Raw genomic sequence first — 23,546 nt, forward strand, 5'->3', positions numbered from 1 at the left:
CGCTATGGAAACCTGAATGGCGGTACCAAGGACTTCTCGTTTTAACACAAATGTTGCATTCCATGTGTCTGCACAGAAGAGTGCATGAGTGGTCATGAAATCTGTGCCAAATGAGAATTATGGAGCCTAAGGAAAAAAGAATAAAGCACAGGAAAGTGACACAATAGTACACAAATTACTATAGGTCTGTCTGTGTCAGAAATAGGACTTCAACTTTCATTTGAAGGTTGTATATGGGTAAACAGATAGACAGACAGAAAGACAAACAGATAGGTGGGCATGGATGGACATATATAAATAATGTATGTGGGGATTTCTCTTTAATCTGCTCATGCTCATTAATTTATGAACTCTTGATAAATCCTTCTTCTTTATAGCTATTGACTCCCTTGGCCTACCACAATGAATCCATCCGTGGTCAGTCTATTTTGCACTCTAATTGGACTAGTGTATTAAAGAGTGCCATTAATGAAAACTGCTTGCTTGGTAGACATCAAGTTATGAGAAAGAAGAATTGATGGCCTTCAATTAGGTTTGTATATTTAAGATACCAAGGGTTTTATTTAAGTTGTTTTTTAAAAGAATTTTTTGTTTGTTTTGAATAGCCTACATTAACAGTTTGTTTTTTTTTAACTGTCAGCCACCCAATAGAGATCTATTTATGATTGCTATATTTGAGGAATGTAACTATGATTGACTTTATCTGAACTCTGTCCCTCCTTGTCTACAAGCTTCCCCAAACACCATTCTCCTTTTTGTATTTATGAAGTAAATCCAAGTAATTAACCTTCAAGTCATTTTGATTAACCATCCAGACAGTAGCCTCAATACAGACACACTATTTTTCCAGATTTTACTTTTTTCATGCAATTTATTATGATCTAATTCCTTTATCTCCCTCAACAATTCCCAGTTCCTCTCACCTCCCTCACCTCCCTCCCCACACAACTCTCTCTCTTTCCCTCCCTCCCTCCCTCTCTCCCTCTCTCCCTCTCCCCCCTCTCTCTCAAGTAAAAATAAATAAAAATCAAAACAAACAAAAAACCCAATGAGACAAAAAGTACAGAATAAAAAACCCATAGAGTTTGTTTTGTCTTGGCCACTACTCCTTGGCATGATGCCTACCCTGGAAGGCATGGTTTCTATACCCAGTGGCACTCCATTGGAGAAAAGGAACTTTTTCCCCTTTTCCAGAAGATATCAAATGCAAATAGCTTCTTGGTTAGATGTGGGGTTTTGTGTCTAATTCCCCTTCTCTGGCCTGGGATTTTTTTTTTCTGATTTAAACTTGTGCATACCAAGGACAACACTTTTAAATTTCATTTACCGCCTATTCATCATCCCACCCTTAGTAAACCATAACCACAACCCAAAGGTCCTTATAGGTGGCGGTGCACCAGGTGGCATTTCGTAACCAGTTCAGTGATGATCATTTTTATTAACTCCCGAGTTCTTAATGGAAAGGGAACCCTATTCCATAAAACAGTTTAACAAGAATTAAAAAAGAAAAAAGAAAACCGTGTTTATTAGCAGACCTATTTCATAGCTGCATGGCAGGCCCCAGAGAATGAGTATAATTTCAGAAAAGTGGCACTAATTCCGGCATACATGGCATTCTCAACAAAGGCCAGTTTGTTTTTAGAACAATGACAAGTGAATTTGAGTCTCTAGAGGAGGTACCTGACTGGGAGTTGACTGAAAGACAAAGTCCAGTGAGTGACTAATGCTGATGGAGATCCCTCTGGTGCCATCTCCTGGTCCCTCCTATCTAAAGCTCTCTGCGGCTTGTCATTGCACTTGTTAAGCTGTGTCCTGCTTTGAGAAGGCCAGAGGAAAGATGCTGAGCTCCTTGTATCTTCCGGGTTACCTTCCGCCTAGCTCAACCACTTGCGTGGCAGAGGCAAGCTTTGAAGTGGCGTCTTCTGATGTCCTTCACTAGCTTTCGGAGAAAGATCTACAGCTGTTTCTGTGGTGTGTGCATTTTCTCCGTGGCCAACTTTAGTCTACAAGCAAATCTCCACAGCGCTCTGCTGTGAAAAGAGAGGCATCATGCCCCCAGCTTGTAACCGTATGCCTCAGCACCTCACTCTGTAATTAAGCCCATATATGAGGTTTTGTCAATCCCTAACTGTCTTCCCCTTTACTGGATACACACAGAATTCAGACTAGAACATACATGTGTTCTTGCTGTTTCTTTTAATTATCAGAACACCCTTTTGTTCATGCTCAGTATTGATACAATGTTCTCAGTGTAAACAGAGCATTATTTACACCAATGGCAGGCTGTTGATAGGTTTGTTTATTGAAACAATGGGTGAATTTGACCCAAATGAAAAAAATGAGAGGAGAATATACTAGATACTTTTTACAAGGGAGACCTAAAGGGATTTCAACCAGGGAACAACATAGTAAATTAAAGGTTGCTATTTGTTCAGATATACTAAGAATGATGTTGCAAAATGGGTCTGTGAGATTCTGTAAGATCAGATCATAAGTAAAGTGATAGAAGGTACTTCTCATGTGTTGACGTTTATTCTGCCATCAGAGGTGATCACTGCTCCTCTCTCCTTTATACCACCATAATATATATGTCAACCAACTGTGAAATTAAAAGCGCCTCCCAGTAGCAGTTGGATCCAGTTTGATAGTTTGTATCTTATCAAAAACTCTCTCAATGCCTCTCTGGTGACATTTCAATGATAATTGAGAGCAGGTTCCCAAAGCTTCAGGAGGCAAGCTTATTTTCAGATGCTACTCACTCACCCAGTGTAATTCTGCCAGGAAATGAATCTATCATATAAGCAGGGCCCTTTTTCTTTAGAGAACAGAGACTTAATTTAAATATTCCACTTATGAATTTGATAGAAGGCCTTTGTTTTCTAAAAGAAGTGTAAGCACAAAATTCCTAGCCACTAATAATCTTACTAATTTGAGTCAAATTGTTAAGGAAATGTGAAATTCTCTGTCTAGCCCATGGAATAATACAATATTACTTTTCACTCAAATCTATCAGCTCTTCCTGCCCATTCACTGAAGTTCTTCCTTTAGACCCACCCACAGGGTAGCCTCGGGTTTCTTTCTAGACAACCCTGTAACTGCCATTGTCCAAAAGCAGTACTAAGAATGTTTTTAGATCGACCTGATAGACTCAGTCCAGGCAGGTCCAGTCCCTTCCTCCCAGATTGAGCCAAGTGTCCCTGTATAAGTCCCAGGTTTCAAACAGCTATCTCATGCAACGAGCCCAGGACCTGGTACCACTGCCTAGATGCCTCCCAAACAGATCAAGCCAATCAACTGGCTCACCTATTCAGAGGGCCTGATCCAGTTGTGGCTGGGGGGAAGGGGAGGGAGGCAGGAAGGGGGAGAACAAGGGAATCTGTGGCTGTTATGTAGAACTGAATAGTATTGTAAAATAAAAAAAAAATAAAATAAAAAAGAATGTTTTTAACTTCCCCAAAAGTGCTTTTCTAAAGACTAGTATCCAGAAACGCCTCCAGCTTAGGAGAGGCTTCTCGCTGTGCTTGGCACATGAGGTTCAGATGGGCACATGTAGACTGCTTGGGTAGACATGTGGTCCAGAGAATGTAAGTGATGGAGCAAAGCAGCCACATAATTACCAACTGGCGCTTTGCAAAGGATGTATGCGTAGTCTCTTGCAACTTTTAAATATATTCCAAATAAATGGTTTTAGACAAACCTTTAGCAACTCACCCTAATCTGTCACGCTCTGTGATAGTTCTCCTATAGGAGCCATCTCCTCCGATTTCAGCAACTGGCTGTGGTACTGCCATTGAGGTATGTCTTAAAAGGCTTACAATCCCTGTTAAAGCAGTACAAAGAGCAAATCTAAATACACAGAAATGTAAGAAAGTATGATGTGTTTGAGGGAGGGTGAATACTCTCTCAGTGTCCTGTGCAGTCCAGACACACAAGGGTACATTGGTCATCCTGCCCTGCGGCACTCTGAGCAGCTGAAGCAGAAAATGATGGTACACAGAAGAAGACATTTCTGCTTTGTTCTGTGGACAGTGGGAAACCAGACAAGCCTCTCAGCTACAATGGGAGAGAGCCATGTTATGAAATACACGTTATTGACCTAGTTTCTTTTCCTGATGCTGTGATAAAATTTCATGACAACAGCAGCTTAGTAAGAGAAGGTGTGTTTGATGTCATAGTTCAAGGTACAGTCACGCATGAAAGGGAAATCAAAGCTTGACAGAGTTGGTCACATGGCGTTCACAGTCCAAAAACAAAGGGCAATGAATGTGTGAATACCAATGTATAGCTTGATTTCTCCTTTTATATGGTAAGGATTCTCTGCCCAGGGGATGGTCATGCTGCAATTAAGATGGGTCTTCTCGTGTAAATTATTGTAATTAAGATAATCCCCCAAAGACATACCCAGAGGCCCATCTCTCTGGTAATCCTGTCAAGTTGGCAACACTGATCACCACAGATGTGTGAGAAGGAAACTTATCTTTAGAATACACATGTATTCAGTAAGGAAGTGCAAGGTATGGATTATTCTGTTGTTTGAAGATTCCCCGTTGCTTGCTTAGTAAAACCCAAATTCCTTAGCTCAGAATAGAAGACATGCTTATGAGGGCCACCATGTGTGCAGGACATATGACCAACAACTCTGCATCACTTGCAAAACAATTTCCAAAGTCAGGGCCGTCATACTCAACTTTCAAATATGAATACTGATACCCAGAAAGTGAAATGCATCCCCAAGGGTACTCAGTCACAGGTGACCAAATTAGAAATCACACCGATGGCTGTCTCCAGGATTTTTATTCTATATTCTATTTAGTATTCACAGCCCATACCCCTATCCCTTGGAAAGTCTACTGACTACACAGCTCTGCTTGCACCCCCAAGTATGGGCCTGCACCCTTCAGGTGTGGCATCTCCTTAGTTTTCTCCTACCTAAAACCTCTCTGTCCTCTAAAGATACTCCTTTGTGCAATTGCCTGGTGTTAATCCTGCTAGAAACTGTTCTTCTCAGTGATAACCACCTGGCACAGTCTGCTGGTATCATTCATATAACCCTTCCTATTTGCATATGATTTGGAAGATAGCATACTAGTTCGGAGTATGGGCTAGGTTTCATACAAGACTTGGATCTGCTTCTGTCACAGTTGGTGTCTCATCTTGGTCTCTGGTCCTATGCTGTATGAGGTTCAGTTTTCTTAATTATAATATCAATATAATATATTATCTCCAGGACTGGTATAAACAATAGGTGAACATGCATAATAGAACAAGAACTAAACCACTGTCTGCAATGAAATTTTAAAGCTCTTAAGGATGAAAAAAAAAACCTTTTAAAATTGCTGTTTCCATTTTCAGGTACTAATTACTAAGGTTTAAATATATTAAAACAACCAGTATGCTCGCTTAATGAATAAATCAAATGCTTTGTATAGTATGTTGGCTTGGAGTGGATGCAAAGAAAGATATTTTTTAAAAGAATGATTTAATAAATGGCCAAATATGTGTTTGATGGAGCTGTTGAAAGAATTTTAGAATCACTGAAGTTTCAATTCTTTGATAAAATTACTGAGTATTTAAACTGCATAGGATAGTTGAGAGGATTTGAGATTGAAATGGAGCCTATATATTATGGCTTAGAATAGTGTACTGGCAATTGCAGCAGTGTGACCTTCAACAAAATCCCCCATCCCTCAGTTCCTCTGGCATTTACAGAATGGAAATGATGTCTTCTGTAATTACTGTGGCATGATTGCCAAAATGTCCAGAACTCAGTGAGCACTATCAATGAGAAAATAATAAACATATTAATGGTGATTTTATACTAAGAATTTTAACTTAAGCAGAACCAGCTCTGCATATTTCATAGAATAGTGAAGAACCCTTGTGAAGGGTGTTACTTTGACAGTTGTTAAGTCTCTGGTGTTCTTTAGCAGAATGCATTGTACCTTCAGATAATCCCCATGAACAGTGATGACCTCTCACTCACTGCATAGCAACATTTTTACATCCCATAATCCCTGCCAACTTGAAGGTTAGGAAAAAATAACAGGTCTATCCAATAAATAATAACTTTGTCAATTCTCTAAAAGAACCAGCTGCTTTGCTGGCATTTAGGTTCCCAATTGTGCCTTACAAGTGTGGCTATTGCTTTGGCTGTAGATAGAGAAGCAACGACATTAAACGAAATCCGTAGGACTGGGCAGCACAGCACTAAGAAGATGGAAGACTGTCTCCTTGTAGAACTGCCAGAAAGGCATGTCTTGTTCCCTTCTCCAGTGGTCAAATGTCCTGCAGTGGTCAAATATCTGGGTAGCAAGTGGAATACCGTAATGACTTCTGTTACTATGGCTTATGGCTCCACATATAGCACCACTTTATGGTCTCACATAACTGGGTCTTGTCATCAAGAGATCCAGAACCTGTTATAAAACTTTGGATCCTGAATTAAACAATAAGAACAGAATGATTGATTGCAGCCCATGTCCAAAGGTACCTTTGGGCTCTATTCCCCATGGATTTGGTTATCTGTTGATCTCTACTCAAGAGCACCCCTTTTCCCAACCTGTGACTCTTTGTAGACACAGCCTCCAAGAAGTTAAAGGAATGTAGCCATGGCCTATGGTAGTAGAATTTGTTTTCTTCTGCAGCTGGTAGCATGCTGCACTTGTTAGTTCCTCTCTGCTTGTAATTTTTATTGCATCTTCTAAAGCATGGGTTCTTAAGTGGTGAGTCATGACCCTCCATGGAAGGTCTTACAGGGGGATGTGGGGCTTGCAAAAAATGTTTGCAATAGTAAACATTTTTGAATAAACAATGATCCGAAATTAATTCAAAATCAAGCATGTCATGAATGTAAGATGACTCTGGCTGCACTCATCCATATTGCATCGTGTGGCATGACTACAGCCTTGATGCTCAGCACACAGCACACGTACTATGAACTTTGCATGCCGCTGTGCTACACAAAAGCACCCCTACAAACACTCAGCCTAGGTTCGAGATCTTTTCTGTTATAAATAGCAGTATTTTTACAGCACATGGAAAGTTTTCTGTTCTTATAGAAGTACAGTGGTTTAATTAATGCAATTTCCCTACCACCATTCTTTAGCATGTATCAGATTAGTATATCTTTAGATTAGACTAGTAGAACATTTGATTTTTAAAAGTTGGTCTTTGAATTACTGACTTAAGTTTTACTTTAAAATGTTAAACAGATTTCGCATTCAGTTTAGAACATGATGAACCAGCCAGCCTCCATCTTAGTCTTAAAAGCCATCTTAAAGACAAATTAGTTTCATTCCTGTTTATGATTAAACCTCCATTTCTCAAGGATTGGGCTATGTAACCACTTGTAACCATAACTACAAATGGTTCTGTACTGCCTGTTCCTGGAAGTTGCAACCATGTCTTTGTCTCAAAAAGTTGTTATAACCATCTTGCACCCCCCCCTCTCCCCCCCCACACCCCGCTTTGCTTTGTTTCAAAAGGCTGTTATGACTACCTTGTGACGACCACCTTGCAATCACATCTTTGTTTCAGGAGGTTGTTATGACTAACTTGTCACGCTTGTGTTCTGCTCCTATAACCTCACCTATTTTGCCCACCAAATCCCCCATTTGGAAACCTCCTACCCCTGAGCTATAAAAACTTTGTCTTCCTCACATCAAGGCTGACCTCTTGAACCCTATCTTTAATTAGTTGCTTGCTTTAATTAATTTGGCCATGATGATTTGAGTCTGTGGTCTTTTTCCTCGAATCATTGTATTAACATTTGAAGGCCCCAGAAAGATCAAGACCACCACCACCACCCCCACTCCAACACAAATTTAGAAATTCAGAAGCTGTACCCTTCCCTCTAGCACTCCAGGACTGAATAGTGGTTCTCTGAGGGTATGCAACTTGGAGACATTCCAAGGCCCTGAGGTGAATGGCAATATCAAAAAAAGAAAGAAAGGAAAGAAGGAAGGGAGGGAGGGAGAGAGAGAGAGAGAGAGAGAGAGAGAGAGAGAGAGAGAGAGAGAGAGAAAGAAAGAAAGAAAGAAAGAAAGAAAGAAAGAAAGAAAGAAAGAAAGAAAGAAAGAAAGAAAGAAAAACAGTGAGTACTTTTTTATGAAGGTCTCCTACAATAAGGCATAGAAATGTTTTAACTTTTTCTGTGACATCTGGTTCTATGGGATCCCGATCTGGGGACATGGAGGAGTCTGACGAGCTCCAACATTTCCTTCTCAAGGACATCAAGTGAGATGTCACATGACCCATCTGGTTATCTCTGGTTACTTGGGAGTTTGGCCAGAGCCACCAGTTCTTTTTCTGACTTGCCTTGGGACCCTGGGCTCTGTTGAGACCAGGAGCTGAGAAATCAGAGGGGCCCAGCACCTAAGCATCCATTGGCAGGGTTTCACTGCCTAAGCTACACAACAGAGCTCAGAAACCCTGGGGACAGTCCATAATACTGGGAGCCAGTAGATTGCATAGTCCCAGTATGGGATGACAGGCATAACCAGGAACTGAGACAGAAATCAGAGAGGCCTGGCCTAACTGAACTAGGGAAACATGACACTTAGGAGGCCCCTGGTGGGTTCTTGGTACCTGGTTTGTGCTGGAGGCAATTGAGAAAAATCTTCCTATTTATTACAGAATGTCTTTGGACAAACTGGTGAACCTCTAAATGAATCCAGTTGTTGTTGTCATTGTCTCCATTGTTACTTTTGCTCTGTGTCTTCTGGGTTTTGCCAGTCTTTGTGTGTTCTGACTCAGTAACTGAAACAGACAAACAATATGGGTAATAAGACTAGTAAACTGGACTTTTCACTAGCCTGTGCTCTGTGTATTAGTTTCGTTTTTGCTGTCTCTGCTCCCTGCATGTGTTTTTGTGCCCCAATTAATCTTCTGCAGTTACAGGTGAACTTAGAAGCTGGGCCAAGCCACCACTCCCATGCTGCCAGGCTGGGACAACCCCAACTCCCAGCATGCCACCGTGGGCAGTATTGTATACTCCCCCAGTCTAGACCCAAATCCACCACTGCCACTTGCCATGGCTACTTTGATATCCAAGGCTCAAATTTTCTTTCTGGTCACTGAATTCAGTTTAACAGCAGGGATTCCAGTGTCTTTGGGAATGGGTCATATTGAAATTGTTGTTTTATGCTGTTCTGCTGTATTGAAAAACTAGCTCTGGAAGTTGCAAAGTTTCTGTCCTGTGTCAGGCGATTCACCTGGCTTTGTGATAAGGAAAAACAAAAAGAGCAAGGCAGAGAAGCTATGAAAATTAAACCACTGGTTTCATTCAACTGCCTAAAACTTTTGCTAAGATGTAAACCTCATCTCAAAATTTGTAAGACTATTATATAAATTTTCTCTGCATTAGGGATTATAAATTTATTGAATATGGTTTAAAAACCTATAAAATCGGTAACAGAAGTTGACTTAAAACTTATAACACAGGGTTAATAATTAGAAAGTTATACAGGTAACCTTAAAACAAAGACCCAATCCATCAATGTCTATAGTTCTGGGCAAGCCTCCAAATATATTAACTTTGCTTTTTTAACTCCTTCAGCTGGGCTCCTGGCTAACAGTTCTTACGAACGTGGTTTTTATAGTTAAGGGCTCACCCTGAGAAAAGCTCATGGCTATACTGGAATCTCAAACACCCAGCATAGTAGCCAACCAACTAAAGTTAGAGCTACCACTACTAAACAACAAAAACTAAGGGAATTTTACCTTATGTGAAATGAATGTGTAGGTCCATTCCAGGAGCACACTAATAAAGGAATTGATCCACTTCCCTGACATCTTGACTCATTATAAGCATACAGATTTTAGGTAAAACAGCATGGATGCCTGTTCACAGTATTCTAGCAGAATCCTTGAAATCCATGTGGATGAAGTTAGTGTGATGATATAGCCTGTTTCCAAGTGCATACTCCTCTTGGATCATCCAGCTCGTGTTATCCCATCTTCAGGCATCCTGTTCCCCTCAGGATGCCATTATCCTCAAACCTCAGAGAAGCACTGGTCTTTATCTGAGTTCCTCCTCCAAAGAATTAGACTGTCACTTCGTGTATCAAGTGACATTGATCTTTGATACCAAGGAAAAGGATTTGAGTCTCCAAACCTCTAAAAATGTCTTTCTTGATACATGTCCATCATAATGTAAGTATTCAGTTCATAGGCTTCATATCCTAATTCTACAGGCTTTTATTTCAATCAATGTAAAAATATTTATCTTCATCGAAGCAGTACATCATGGATCTTAACCTTCTTCAAGAGCTAATGAAGTGGATTCATAGCTTCAGTAAATTTTACTTTCAAGTGATCCTTTCAAACAGTGGGAAACCTTTTATCATTGAAAAAATAATTAAATAGTTGATTGTTCTCTAACATTGCAGAAAACCTATCAGTCTACGGCAGAACAGTTTGGGAAGTTTTAGCTTTGGAGCACTTGTCCCAGAGTGTTGTAGTCAAAGTGGCTTTCGTCTTGCACTACAACATCTTCTACCAGTAAGGCATTGTATCATTTAACACATTCACGCTCAGTGCCCTTTGTGAAAGCAAAGTAACTTCCATGACTTGAACACGAATTATGCTTTTCTCCAAGAATATTTCTTCTAATTTTCCTGTGCTGAAGCAGCTGTGGTTGCTATGCCCTCAGCTCTGTTGCTATGGGGGATGCCTTGAGTGTTTGCCAGACTATGATTGGTTATTTCAGAGCCCTTATATTCAGCAGTTGACATTTTTCTATGTTGAATCATGCTATTTTATTTTAATTTGAAGGGTAGTCTCAATAATGTTGATCAGCTTTGAAAGAGCTGAAATTAGATATAAAAGGATTCCATTACTTATCTTCTCAGGAAACACTAAAAACTCAAATGGCCTGTAGAGAAAACACACATGTCTATAAGAGCATGCAGAATTGAAATAGAGATATATTTAGAAACTTGTCTGTGTGCAAGGCATACAACTCTTAAGTCATGAGATTTGGAGAAATGAAAAAGGATGAATGCTATCATCTATGCAGCGACTCTAAGCAGAGAGATCATTTCAAATTGGAGGTGGCCATATCTAGGTAACTTTAATGACAGTTGTCATAATCAACACGATTGCTGACGTTTGGGGTTCATCTTCCATAAATGCTGCTCTCTCATGAGTGCCAAGAGAAATAACCTTTGTAAGACAAATCCAGGAGATCCTGTACCCCACTGCTTAGTCACTAAGCTGTTTAAACAGACAGGACACCAGTTTGTAACTTCTCCAGATAAACCCATCAGAAGTGGGCTCGTGAAGGGAATGTGAGTAAGCTGGCTTAGTGCTGGGCAGTTGAGATTTGATTACTTAGAGACACATAATGATCAGATTTATAATCATCTTTCTCCTATGGCATTTGTACTCCTCAGGTCAAATAACACTGAAAGGTAGGTTTATAGGCAAATATGACATTTCTTTAATAGAATTTATTTTAGAAAATAATTGTACCATCTCCTGAACCATTTATTCCTGATTTCCTATTGAGGTTTTTTTTTTTTTCATTTCGATAATTCCCCCTTCTACAAACACATTCCATCTTTCACAATTAGCATACTGCATGCCTGTGATTTACACAGAATAGAGTTAGCATTAATTTCAGGCAATTGTTTAAGTAAGATTTTCAGTCTTGTGGCAGATAGATAGATAGATAGATAGATAGATAGATAGATAGATAGATAGATAGATAGACAGATAGATATACTATATTTTCTAATAAAAAGATAAGGTTCTTCTCATGCTAGATGAAAAAGGATAACTGAAGAAGACTTTAGAACAAAAATAATTTTCATGTCCAGTTCATGAGACTATACAAGGTGCTGGTATGTGTAGTTAGAGTTTTTCTCTCTAGGTCCTGCCAAGCCCATTTATAAAATAAGCATAAAGATGCTTATATTATTTAAACTGTTCAGCCATTAGCTCAGACCTACCATTGTGTAGCTCTTACTCTTGCATTCAAAGTCTTGTTCCATCTGAATCTGTCCTATTGTGAATCTATTGTTTTAAACTGTAGCATTACTAGGGCTAAAATAGCAGCTTTGGCTGGTTGCTCCACCCACCTCAGCTCTTCAACATGGCTGTGGTAAGTTTACCACCAGCTCTGGGTCTGGAGCCATGTGTACCATCAACTATCAGAAGCAGTTTTATCAAAGTAGCGTATAGCCCAGAAATTTTTTTTTTAACTAGCAAAGGCTAAATCCACCATGCAGCAGTGTAATGTGCCACTTGTAGACTCCTCATTCCTGTCATACTGCTGGTCAAATGCATACCAGGAACCCGCCATAGTAGCTCAAACCCACAGGCTGCCACTAACTTGAGAGAGACAGCTAGGAAGCTGTTTTTTGCTCCGTTTTGAATTGCTTGTTAAATATTTTCAGATTTAAGGTAGAAACTCAAGCCATTGGGTACCATTTGTAGCTGGAGTTTTCTCTCCAGGTCCTGCCAAACCCCGGCAGTCTGACGCATATTTAAATCTTAAACAAGAAACATTAAGAAGAATAGCAAAGGTACAATGCTGCATCCTTCCCCCAATCCTCTATTTGCCCTGAAAGGAAATAAGCAAAGCAATAAAAAAGACTGACTGACTACAAGATTCTTTTTCAACTCTTTACAAAATGGCTTAAATTGCTCTTTTTGTGGGAAATATCTGAGAGGGCAGTATCTAATTCTGTTCTTGCTTAAATAATGAAGTTAATCTCATTTGCATCCGTAGATTAGGTTAAGCTGTACAGCCTCATCCATCTTCCCCCACTCTGATTCACTTCTTCTACGTTTGGCTCGACTTTGCCCTGGGGTGGGACCAGAACTTGTGGAGCAGTTTGTGAATCCTCTCCATATGTCTTGTCCAAAGGATCAAGTTACACTCAGCTCTGTTGTGTCCCTCCACCATTCCAGACATGTTATCTTGGATGCTATTGTATTCTTGCCTGGGCTATACCTGTGACTTCCATGTGGCTCCATCCCCATCCCCAGGTTTCTCCAGGCATTTTCTCAAAACAGTAACAATAATCCCTGCTTGCTATTCATCATCACATGGATATTTAATAGACCATTAATAAATGTAATATATCCAACCCTAACAATTGAATTTCCTAAATACCAGGAACTTTTTCATTCTCAGTATTTTTTGGCAAGGTAAAACACACTCCATTAGTCTACTTCTTTTCTTTCTCTTTGTTTTTTTTCTTTCTTTCTTTTTTTTTTTTTTTTTTTTTGAGACAGGGTTTCTCCGTGTAGCTTTGGCTGTCCTGGAACTCACTCTGTAGACCAGGCAGACCAGGCTGGCCTTGAACTCACAGAGATCTGCCTACCTGCCCCTGCCTCCTAAGTGCTTGGATTAAAGGCTTCATTAATCTATTTCTAAGGCTAAGAGCCTTGCAGGACTTCTCAGCCTCTCTCTTCAATGTCTAGCACTCAGTTGAAAAACCAAATCCTGTTGGGTCTGTTTGAGAACATGTAGAGTGTTCACACGTGTCCTCTCTTGTCCTTTTTCCTTCCCACTCTAAAATATCCTAACCAGATGTGGTGGCAGTTGTCCCTAACAGTTGGTCTGCTGTCACTCTCAGAGCGCTGCCTTCTTGGATTCTGACAGTCCAGTGTTAGTAAGGTAGGAGTGAGTGGGTTGTTTCGATGTTTTAAAATAAGAGTCTAGAGACTTTCTGAGTTTGACCATGACTTTGAGTTGTAAGTCAAGGTCCACCGCCACTGACCCATTTGTGCCAACTAAGACTCGCCTCTGTGTTCTACAATCTCAAAACCACAGCGCCCCCTGCTGGAACCAAGTGCTCAAACACATGAACCTGCTGAAGATCCTTCACACTGTCCATTTCTGTAATCTTTTGTCATCACAAACAGAAGTTCTATCCAATTAGCAATAGCACATCCACCACCTTCCCAGGTCCTGGTAACAATGAGTTCCTGTTCCAAAAAGCTCACCTTTGTGAAATCATGCAACATCTGTCCTTTCTTGAGTATTTTTTAAAAATCTCATTTAACATAACTTATGCAGTTTTTAGGATTATAGCATTGTCAGAATTTTCATAAGGCTGGGAAATACTGATCTGTATGTTTGTCTCGCATTTTAACTGTTTGTGCATATGGACACATGAGCTGTTTTCTGCCCATTGGCTATTGTGAATTAAGGTGACCATGAACATTAATGTGTCCAGCATGAGTCTGCACTTTCAGTTCTTTGGGGTTTATATTAAGAAGCAGAAAGTCTGCATCAAATGATACCTCAGTGTACCACTGTGCATTCTCACTAGCAACTCTAAAGAAACTCAGTTTCTCTACTTCTTTGAAATACATTGTTTTCTTCCTGTTCCTTTTCATATTCAAAACATCGAAGTGAAAGTGCATGAGGTAGGTGACAGCATATTATGGTTTCAGTTTGCATTTCCCTTATTTAATGGTATCACATATCTTCTCCTGTGTTTATTGGGCAGTTGTTTTGTTTCTGGTTGTTGAAATAGAGTCTCTCATATCCCAGACTGGTCTCAAACTCAGTTATGTATGTAGCTGAGGATGGCCTTGAACTCCAGGTACCCATAATTCCTCCTTCCAGGTGGAGGGATCATATACAGCTTTTTTTCATTAACTATTTGTATATTTTTATTATTGTTGACCTTTGCTCCATTTTAATTAAAATGAAAGCATTTATAAGTAATAGAGTTATTTTATCCCACATCTCAGCTGCTTTTTTTGCTCTTTGTTTCATATATGTCAAAATTCTTCTATCTTTTCTTTACAGTTACAACATCTGATTTTTTTTTTAAAGGAAATTTCATGCAATGTATTCTGGTCATGCTTTCCCCTCGCTAGGCCCTCCCAGTTCTTCCCTACCAGCCAACTCCATACCTTTTCTCTCTCTCTCATGCGTCCTGTCTTTAGAAAACACACGAAGAAACAAAAGAATCACAAGAAATACACAAAAACAAACAAAACCCACAAAAACACAAAATAGAAAAATATAATATACAAGCAAAAGAGTACTAAGGGAAAAATGCCCAAACAAAGCAATGGGAGACAAAAAGGATACAGAAATACCATTATACCATTGAGTTCATTTCGTTTGGTTCACCTACTGCTGGGCATGAAGCCTACCCTGAAGTGTGGTTAATATACCCAGGGAGACTCCATGGACAAAAGCTAATTTTTCCTTTGCAAGTTGCTGTTCATAAGTAAATCAGTCCTGTTGTCTCTGGAAGACGCTGTTCCCTTAGTGTCCTCCATCCCTCTGGCTCTTACAATCTTCCTGCTTCTTTTTCCACATGGCCCCTGAGCCCTGAGCCCTGAGTCGTGGTGGTGGTGAATACATCTTATTTAGGACTAAGGATCCAAAATTTCTCACTCTGAAAACTGTCCGGTTGTGGTTCTCTGCATTAGTCCCCATCAACTGCAAGAAGCAGAGTCACTGGTGATGGCTAAGAGAGGCACTGGTCCATGGGTATGGCAGAATGTCATTAGGGGTCACATTAGTGTTGTGCTTCTTTAGACAAATAACAGCATGTGGTTTTCTCCTAAGCTCATGGCCTATCTTGTCTTATGGTTCTCACTTTTGTATTTTATTTGTATGTCTTTCTTATTCCTTTATTTAAAAAAAAAAAACTTCATTTAACCAGTTTTTAGGTTTGTTTTGATAGTTGACAGATATTTCTAGTTTTCCATTGTAGTATAGTTGACAGATATTTTCTTTTATTTTCATATAATATACTCTGATTGCAGTTTCTCTTCCCCCAGCTCCTCCAATACTTTTAATTTTCCTTGGTAGAAGGGTTTCTGCTCCCTTTCCCAAGGAAGAGTCTTGCTAATTGTAGATGTAGCAATTAGAGCTCTTCTCTGTTGTTTCCTGATGAACATTCTTCCAATTCCCCCTGGTGTTTATGGTTTCACATGAAATTCTTTCCATCAGTGTCCTTCTGGAGAAATGATTGTTTTTCTCTGCGTATTCTCAAAATATTTTTCTTGTCCATCTCTTTCAGAAGTTTAAGTATAATGTTTCATTGTATAGAGTTCTTTGGGTGTGTCTTATCTGTAGTTTCCTTAAGGTCATGGATGTATGAATGCTTGTATCACCATCTGGTGACATGTACATCCATTATTCTTTGAAAGTTTTCCAGTACCACCTTCCTCCTAGCTTGAGAATTTGATGATATACAGGTTGAGTTTTCTTTGATCCTGTATGTCCTTGAGGCCTCTCTCAGTTCACTATTAAATGAATCAATTTTCCTCTTTGCTCCTCAGATGTGATGACTGCAGCTGATATCTCTTCCCGTGTGCTCATTCTGTCCCCTCCACTCATATTCATCCACCAATATTCCCTTTTTTTAATTTTTAAAATTTATTTTATTTTTATGTCCACAATTTCCATGTAAATTTCTTCTTAATGATTTGTTGAGTGGATTGTTTTCCCTTTATTTCAAGAGAATTTGTAATTGATGAAATGGTGTTAGGACCACAGCTTAAAAATCTTGGTTGCATAATTCATCATTTGGTTCATCTCAATATGGGGGTGTCCTGGCAAGTTGTATGTCAACTTGACCCAAGCTAGAGTCATCCAAGAGGAGGGAGCATCAGGCTGGAGGCAAGCCTGTATGCATTTTCTTAATTAGTGATGAATGGAAAGGGCCCAGTCCATGAGGGGTGGGGCCATCTCTGGGCTAGTGGTCCTGGGTTCTGTAAGAAAGCAGGCTGAGCAAGCCATGGGGGAGCAAGCCAGTAAGCTGCACCCCACCTGGCCTCTGCATCAGCTCCTGCCTCCAGGTTCCTACACTGTTTGAGTTCCTGTCCTGATCTACTTCAGCGATGAACAGTGATAATGAAGTGTAAGCAAAATAAATCTTTTTCCTCTCCAAGTTGCTTTGGTCATGATGTTTCATCGCAGCAATAATAACTCTAACTAGAACATAGGGTTATCCCATGTCCATCCTCATTCAAGTTATGATTTTACTGATTTTTGTACCAACAGGTTTGGGAGTTTTGTTTTTTTTTTTGTTGTTGTAAACTATATCCTGGACTCTTTGTTAAATCAAGGACCTCTGTATTTAACTCTCTGATTTGGGCACCTGGTCTCACTATTCAGGGTTAGCAAGCAGGGTTCTATCCTGTTTTAGCTAATATGACTCCAGGGGAGGTTTATTCTCTAGTGTCTTTCCTTTGTTCTCCTGGGGCTGGTATTGAATGGAACCTCCTGGCCAGGCTTGGGATGCCTCTCATGAGCCTCAGATCTGCAGAGACCAAGAGGCTTACGGAGCTAAGCTTGTCAGAGATTAGAATTTTATTCAAGAAAAATTTAAATAATACCTGAAAAAAGTAATAAAATTGGAAAGTGGCCACAGCAAACCAGGAAATACAGGAGACAGGGTGGACCCCTTCATAGCCCCCTCTGAACATGGCCCTAAGTTTCCCAACTGTGGTGGTAACAAAGAAGTCAAAGAACTCCCATGTTCCTGTCTATAGTTCTGGCTCCTGGAACGGACCATCTCAGCTCATTTTCTTGTCGGCAGCAGTATTGCCCTGTGTGTTGGAAGACAGAGAGTTTGTATGATGACATTGACACCAGGAAGCAAGTGTGCCCACACCAGGAAGGAAGTGCGTCCACACCAGGAAGGAAGTACATCCATAGCAGGAAGGAAGTGCATCCACACCAGGAAGGAAGTGTGTCTACAGCCTAGACCAGCATTTCTGCAGCTGTGAGCCAGGAGGAAACTACATAGACTGAGTCGCAACAAAGCTCATTGCTCGCGTTTGCTATGGCTTATGTTGTGTTTTCACCACACGAATCAGCTCCCTAAAAAGTCACTTCTCCACTTTGTTTTGGATAATTGCTTTAAAGTCACTAATAGTTGGTTGCCTTTTCTGAGTAGGACCATTTTACATGGACATGTACCCCACAAAAGCAGTAAATAAGGAATTCGTGATAGATGAAAATACACTTCTGAAGAGCACAGTGTAGAAGTTACTTGAAGGCATATCTTCAGCAACTTAACATTCAGGCAAGCTTACAGCAAGGGTGAAGGGTTATGGATTTCCAACAAAATTTATTACAGCTTTGTTGTGATATATTCATGTATATTATGGTTCCAAATGCTTTTCCATGGCTGGAAATGAGTGAGGGTATTCTGCTGGCCTTTGGTGGCACTCTTCAGGGAACCATCCATCAGTGGTCCCTGTTTGTTATGGAGTTATTGAATGACAGACTCTGACTAAAGCATTAACATTTGAAGAAAAGTAATGTACACTGTGTGATTAACTCAGATATCACAATATTATACTGAAAATCTCTAGTTGCTGCAGATCATTGTATAAATTGACACCATAAGTTACTATGCTTAATAAGCTTAATAGAGCACTTTAAGATGTGGGACTTTTGTTTTTCATCATTAAATGGCTATAGGGTAGTTGCTTTTATTCAGACCAGCCTTAGTGACCAAACTCTTAATTTTATAACTTCATTTTGATAATGACTGGGAGGAGGAAGAGATTGTGTGTCAATTTACATTTTATTATTATTTCTCTAACACTGGACATGTTTTTATAAAATCAGTTATATGACAGTTTTAAAGACTATGTAAATCAATTTGAGACATTTTAATTGGAATTTGGGGATTTCAGATTATTTACTTAATTATTGTTATAATTGGCTTAGCACAGCAGCTCTGGAGAAGGTTTTTTTTTTTTTCACAGAATAAAAGATCATGTTAAAATGTTAGGTCTGCCTAAAGTAACTTAACATCTTAAGCTCTAGAATCTTCATGACTTTATTTTATTCTTAAAAGCAAGACCCTGTCTCTCTCTTCCCATTGGCCCCCTCTGTAATCCCCAGATCACTATTTATTGATCCCTATGGTTCCTTCAGCTGTAATGTGTGGGTTATGATTATCTGTGCAAAACTATAGAAATACTATTCTAGCCAGCATCCTGCAGAGCCAGAACCGAGAGGGGAGAGGGAAGAGGAGGGTATTCCTTAGGAAACTGACTTACAGATGATGGAGAAGTATGTGCAAGTTGGGGACCCTTGGAGGCTGGAAGGGTAATTTGGTGCCAGGGATAACAGGGGGTTATTCTCAGTTGGAGACCAAAACCCTAATAACCCAGATATATCTACTGTGTGTTCTGGAGTTCACAGGTCAAAGGGCCTGGAGCTGTGATGTCCCAGAGCAGGAGAAGGAGTGTGCCCACTCGAAGAGAGCCAACCAACTGCTTTTTACCAGTCAGGCCCTCTGCTGGTTGGACAGACCCACCCACGTTGAATTCTCCACTCACCCTATTGACTCACAAAAACCCTCCATTACTGGCTGTCTAGATGGTCCTTCCTTCACTCAGACACCTAACATTGGCCTCACCTATACACTAAACAACTCTGAGGCATCATAGCTTTGGGTCATCCAGAACCAGGCGCTAAATTAAAAGAAACATAATTCACAATACGTTACTACTTTACAACTTACTGCTTTTTACCATGATGACGCCAGGGTATAAATCCTAGTGAAGGCAGAAAGTTGTCTTTGCCATCTGCTACCCCACCTCTAACACCTGGGAGAGCATTGAACACATAGTAGCCACATGGCATTCATTGAGTAGAGGACTACCTTTCTTTAGAGACTGTGAAAAAGAAATAACCCTGCAGGCTACCCTTGTTTTACAGGACCCGGATTCCCTGTCAGGCAATGTCAGAGACCGTCCCAGCCCTGCTCGGCATTAGCTGTGTGTATATACACTTTGTCACTTTACTCCTTTCTGTTGTTCCTACCAGCTCTCTGTGACATGAACAGATTGTATTGATGAACAGTCAACGTCAACCCATAGTCTAAAGGGCCCAATTCACTGATTCACCAGTGTTGAGCTGTAGGAGTTCAGGACGTAGCTGGCTGAGAGCAGAGTTACAGTTGGTGGTCACGGGGCCGGCTTTGCCAGCTGGCATATGCAGGCTTACAAATAAGACTCTGCTCTCTCTGGCAACTGAAAATTTGGCTCTGGTACTTGAACTAGTCACCAACTTGATTCAAACACTAATAAGGCTCTTCTCTATTTTTGGCGTGGAAAACTGACTTTTAAGAATAAAGGAAACTAAATCTGAAGCAGAATGAAATAGGAAATAATGATACAAAGGACTAGAGTAAATCTCGGCTCTAAGATTTTGTGGGAGTCTTTGGCCAGACATTTTAATCTCTTTGTGCCTTGATTTTGGCTTCTGTAAAATGGGATGATGATATTAACACCTAAATGAAGTGATTCAATTAAAGCTCCTGGGACATGGTAAGTTTTGTAAGCTGGACAGTCAGGTGGGCATAAAGGTATTAGATAAGTGGGTGGAAATGATTCGTGAAGAGTAAGTCGTAACATTTGTCCTGTGACAAATACTGAACAGTGAAATTGAGACGTCTTCTCTCTGTTGCAAGTTGGCCGGTTTCTTACCATCTGTGTCACCCTGACTCCTATAAAATGTCAGTGATAATAACAGCTATCTCCAGGGGACCGTGAACTCCAGGTCACCAGTGCACTGTGTCGAGAGCAATGTCTGGCACCATAGTAAGCATTTCATACTGAACCCATCCTTATTGTGTATGCCAAGCTCATCCAGGGAAGTCATGATCAAAGACATGTAGAGCACTCAATGAATGAACAGTAATGGGACTTGTCTGATTGGCTACATATATTCTGAGAGTCTAGAGATTTTTTTTTTATTCACTTTAAAGGAGTATGTCTAATCAGACTACTTTAATGAGACAGGAAATAAGCCTATATGCCAGATGATAAATAAGCCATTTTCAATTAGCAGGAAATTTTGAGATATGTTTAAACACATGTTAGTTCATTTTTTTTTTTTAACATTTCCATGGTTTGGAAAGAGACAACCACCTGTCCCTGAAAGTGGATTGATGCAGAAGGGCCTCTCAATGGTTCCCACCTACCCCACTTTTAAAATATTATTTCTAGCTAGGGTAGCGACTCAGCGAGTGACATGCTGGCCTTGCAAGCATGAAGACTGGACTTCAGATCCTTAGCACTCATATAAATGCCCAGTGGGTGTGGCAAGCTGCCTGCGATCACAGCAAATGAGGGAAAAGATAGAGGGAACTCCCCCAGCAAGCTGGCTAGGAAGCTACCCATAAAAGCCAACTCTCGAGGGGTATTGGTTCATCTGAAAGACCCTGACTCAGTAAAATAAGGTGGAGAGTGATCCAGGAAAACTCCACAGCCTCGGGCCTCCACATGCATGCACACACAAGTGCACCTGCTCGCCACACACAGGTATACCCACACACACGCGAATGTGCTTGCATATATGCACAGCATACACGTGTAGACATACACAAGAATATCTTTACACATCAAAGTCACTTAGGTCTAACTATTTTTTTAAATTTAATTTTATTTTACAATACAATTCAGTTCTACATATCAGCCACAGATTCCCTTGTTCTCCCCCCTTCCCGCCCCACTCCCCTTCCCCCGGCCTACTCCTCATTCCCACCTCCTCCAGGGCAAAGCCTCCCCCAGGGACTAAGATCAACCTGGTAGGTCCAGTCCCCTCCTCCCAGGCCGAGCCAAGTGACCCTGCATAAGCCCCAGGTTTCAGACAGCCAACTCATGCAATGAGCACAGGACCCAGTCCGACTGCCTGGATGCCACCCAAACAGATCAAGCCAATTGACTGTCTCACCCATTCAGAGGGTCTGATCCAGTTGGGGGCCCCACAGCCATTGGTTCATAGTTCCATGTGTTTCCATTCGTTTAGCTATTTGTCCCTGTGCTTTATCCAACCTTAGTCTCAACAATTCTTGCTCATATAAACCCTCCTCTTTCTCGCTAATTGGACTCCCAGAGCTCCACCCAGGGCCTAGCCATGGATCTCTGCATCCAGTTCCCTCAGTCATTGGACAGGGTTTCTAGCACGACAATTAGGGTGTTTGGCCATCCCATCACCAGAGTAGGTCAATTCAGGCTGTCTCTCGACTGTTGCCAGCAGTCTATTGTGGGAGTATCTTTGTGGATTTCTGTGGGCCTCTCTAGCACTTTGCTTCTTCCTATACTCATGTGGTCTTCATTTACTATGGTCTCCTATTCCTTGTTCTCCCTCTCTGTTCTCAAGGTCTAACTAATTCTTAAAAACCTTTTATTGAGGTTTGGCTGGTGCAGGGAACAACACATACCTTTGGTGTGTATAATTCAGTGAGTTTGGAATACACTTTTTAAGATGTGAATATCCCTCGAGAGTATCAGGTATCTCCATTATTCACTCATTAGAGTAACTTTCTTTTATGTCTGTTTCTGAATATGTCACCTTGAAGGCCATGGGGTTTTAAAAGGAAGATTTAAGCATGTAGCTTTAAGTTTTCCTGTGTCCTGCCTGGTCCTGCAGCCACTCAGACCTATGTAAACACACAGGTTTATATTACTTATAAACTGTATGGCCATTAGCTTAGGCTTAATACTGACTAGGTCTTATGTTTAAATTAACCCATAATTCTTATTTATGTTTAGCCACATGGCTTGGTACCTTTTCTCAGTTTTGCCTTCACATCTTGCTTCCTCCGTGTCTGGCTGGTGACTCCTGACTCAGCCTTCCTCTTCCTAGAATTCTCCTTGTCTGCCTATCCCACCTGTACTTCCTGCCTGGCTACTGGCCAAGCAGCATTTTACTTATCAATCAATCAGAGCAACACATTCACAGCATACAGAGTGACATCACCCAGCATTTACCCTTTTCTTTCTGTTTAAAAGGAAGGTTTAAACTTTAATATAGTAAAATTACATATAACAAAACAGTTATCAAGCAAGAATTACAGTTATAATATCTAGTCTATTTGTATTTGGCAAAATTAAAGAAAATATTTTATCATCTATCCTATATTTCTGAGTCTAAAGTATCTACCATTTCTCTTATGATAACCAAGGAAAACCATAATTATAACTATCTAGTCTTCAACTACATCAAAGACCCCAGAAGGATATAATAATATCTAAGTAAATAGGAAATGTATTGTAAGCAACTCCCAAAGTTCTGGAAATTCTGGAAATAACTGACTACCTTGACAGTTACCCAAAGTTCTTCTGCAATGTTGGGGCATCCATTCTTCAGCCTACAGGCCTAGTCTCTCAGTTACTTTTCTCTGTGTCCTGTAGAATGTCTGGCAGTTTCTTCTGTGTAGTAGGAAACTGAAGGACCATCTCGTCTTGCAAAGTTCAGTGGTCACCTTCCTATGGGTCCTGCATGTCTAGTTGATACAACATTTTGTCAAGCAGTCCAGGAAAGAACAGTTTCTTGTCCAATTTTTACTTTTTTTTGCCAAGAAGAAGATAAATTCCATATGGAGTGTCTTTAATGCCTATCATCTTTCTTGAAGTAATTGGTGCTTCCAGGAGCAGACATGTCTTATTGTCCAGAAAGTCTTAAGTTTTTAAAACAGTTTAAATGCTATATTCTGTAGGGCTTTGAAGTGTTTAAAGACTACCTACCTAACTGAAATATATCTGTGTGTACCTAGAAAAGTTAAGGGACGTGACTATAAGTTTGACTATCA

The 23,546-nt window shown here is 40.3% G+C and overlaps 1 protein-coding gene across 1 annotated transcript in view; it reads left to right on the forward strand.

Annotated features, from left to right (window-relative positions):
• Positions 1-23,546, forward strand: part of Dlgap1 (DLG associated protein 1) — an 833,520-nt gene that overhangs the window by 275,672 nt on the left and 534,302 nt on the right.

Source organism: Peromyscus leucopus, chromosome 13 (genome assembly GCF_004664715.2).
Source record: "Peromyscus leucopus breed LL Stock chromosome 13, UCI_PerLeu_2.1, whole genome shotgun sequence".
NCBI classification, from domain to species: domain Eukaryota; kingdom Metazoa; phylum Chordata; class Mammalia; order Rodentia; family Cricetidae; genus Peromyscus; species Peromyscus leucopus.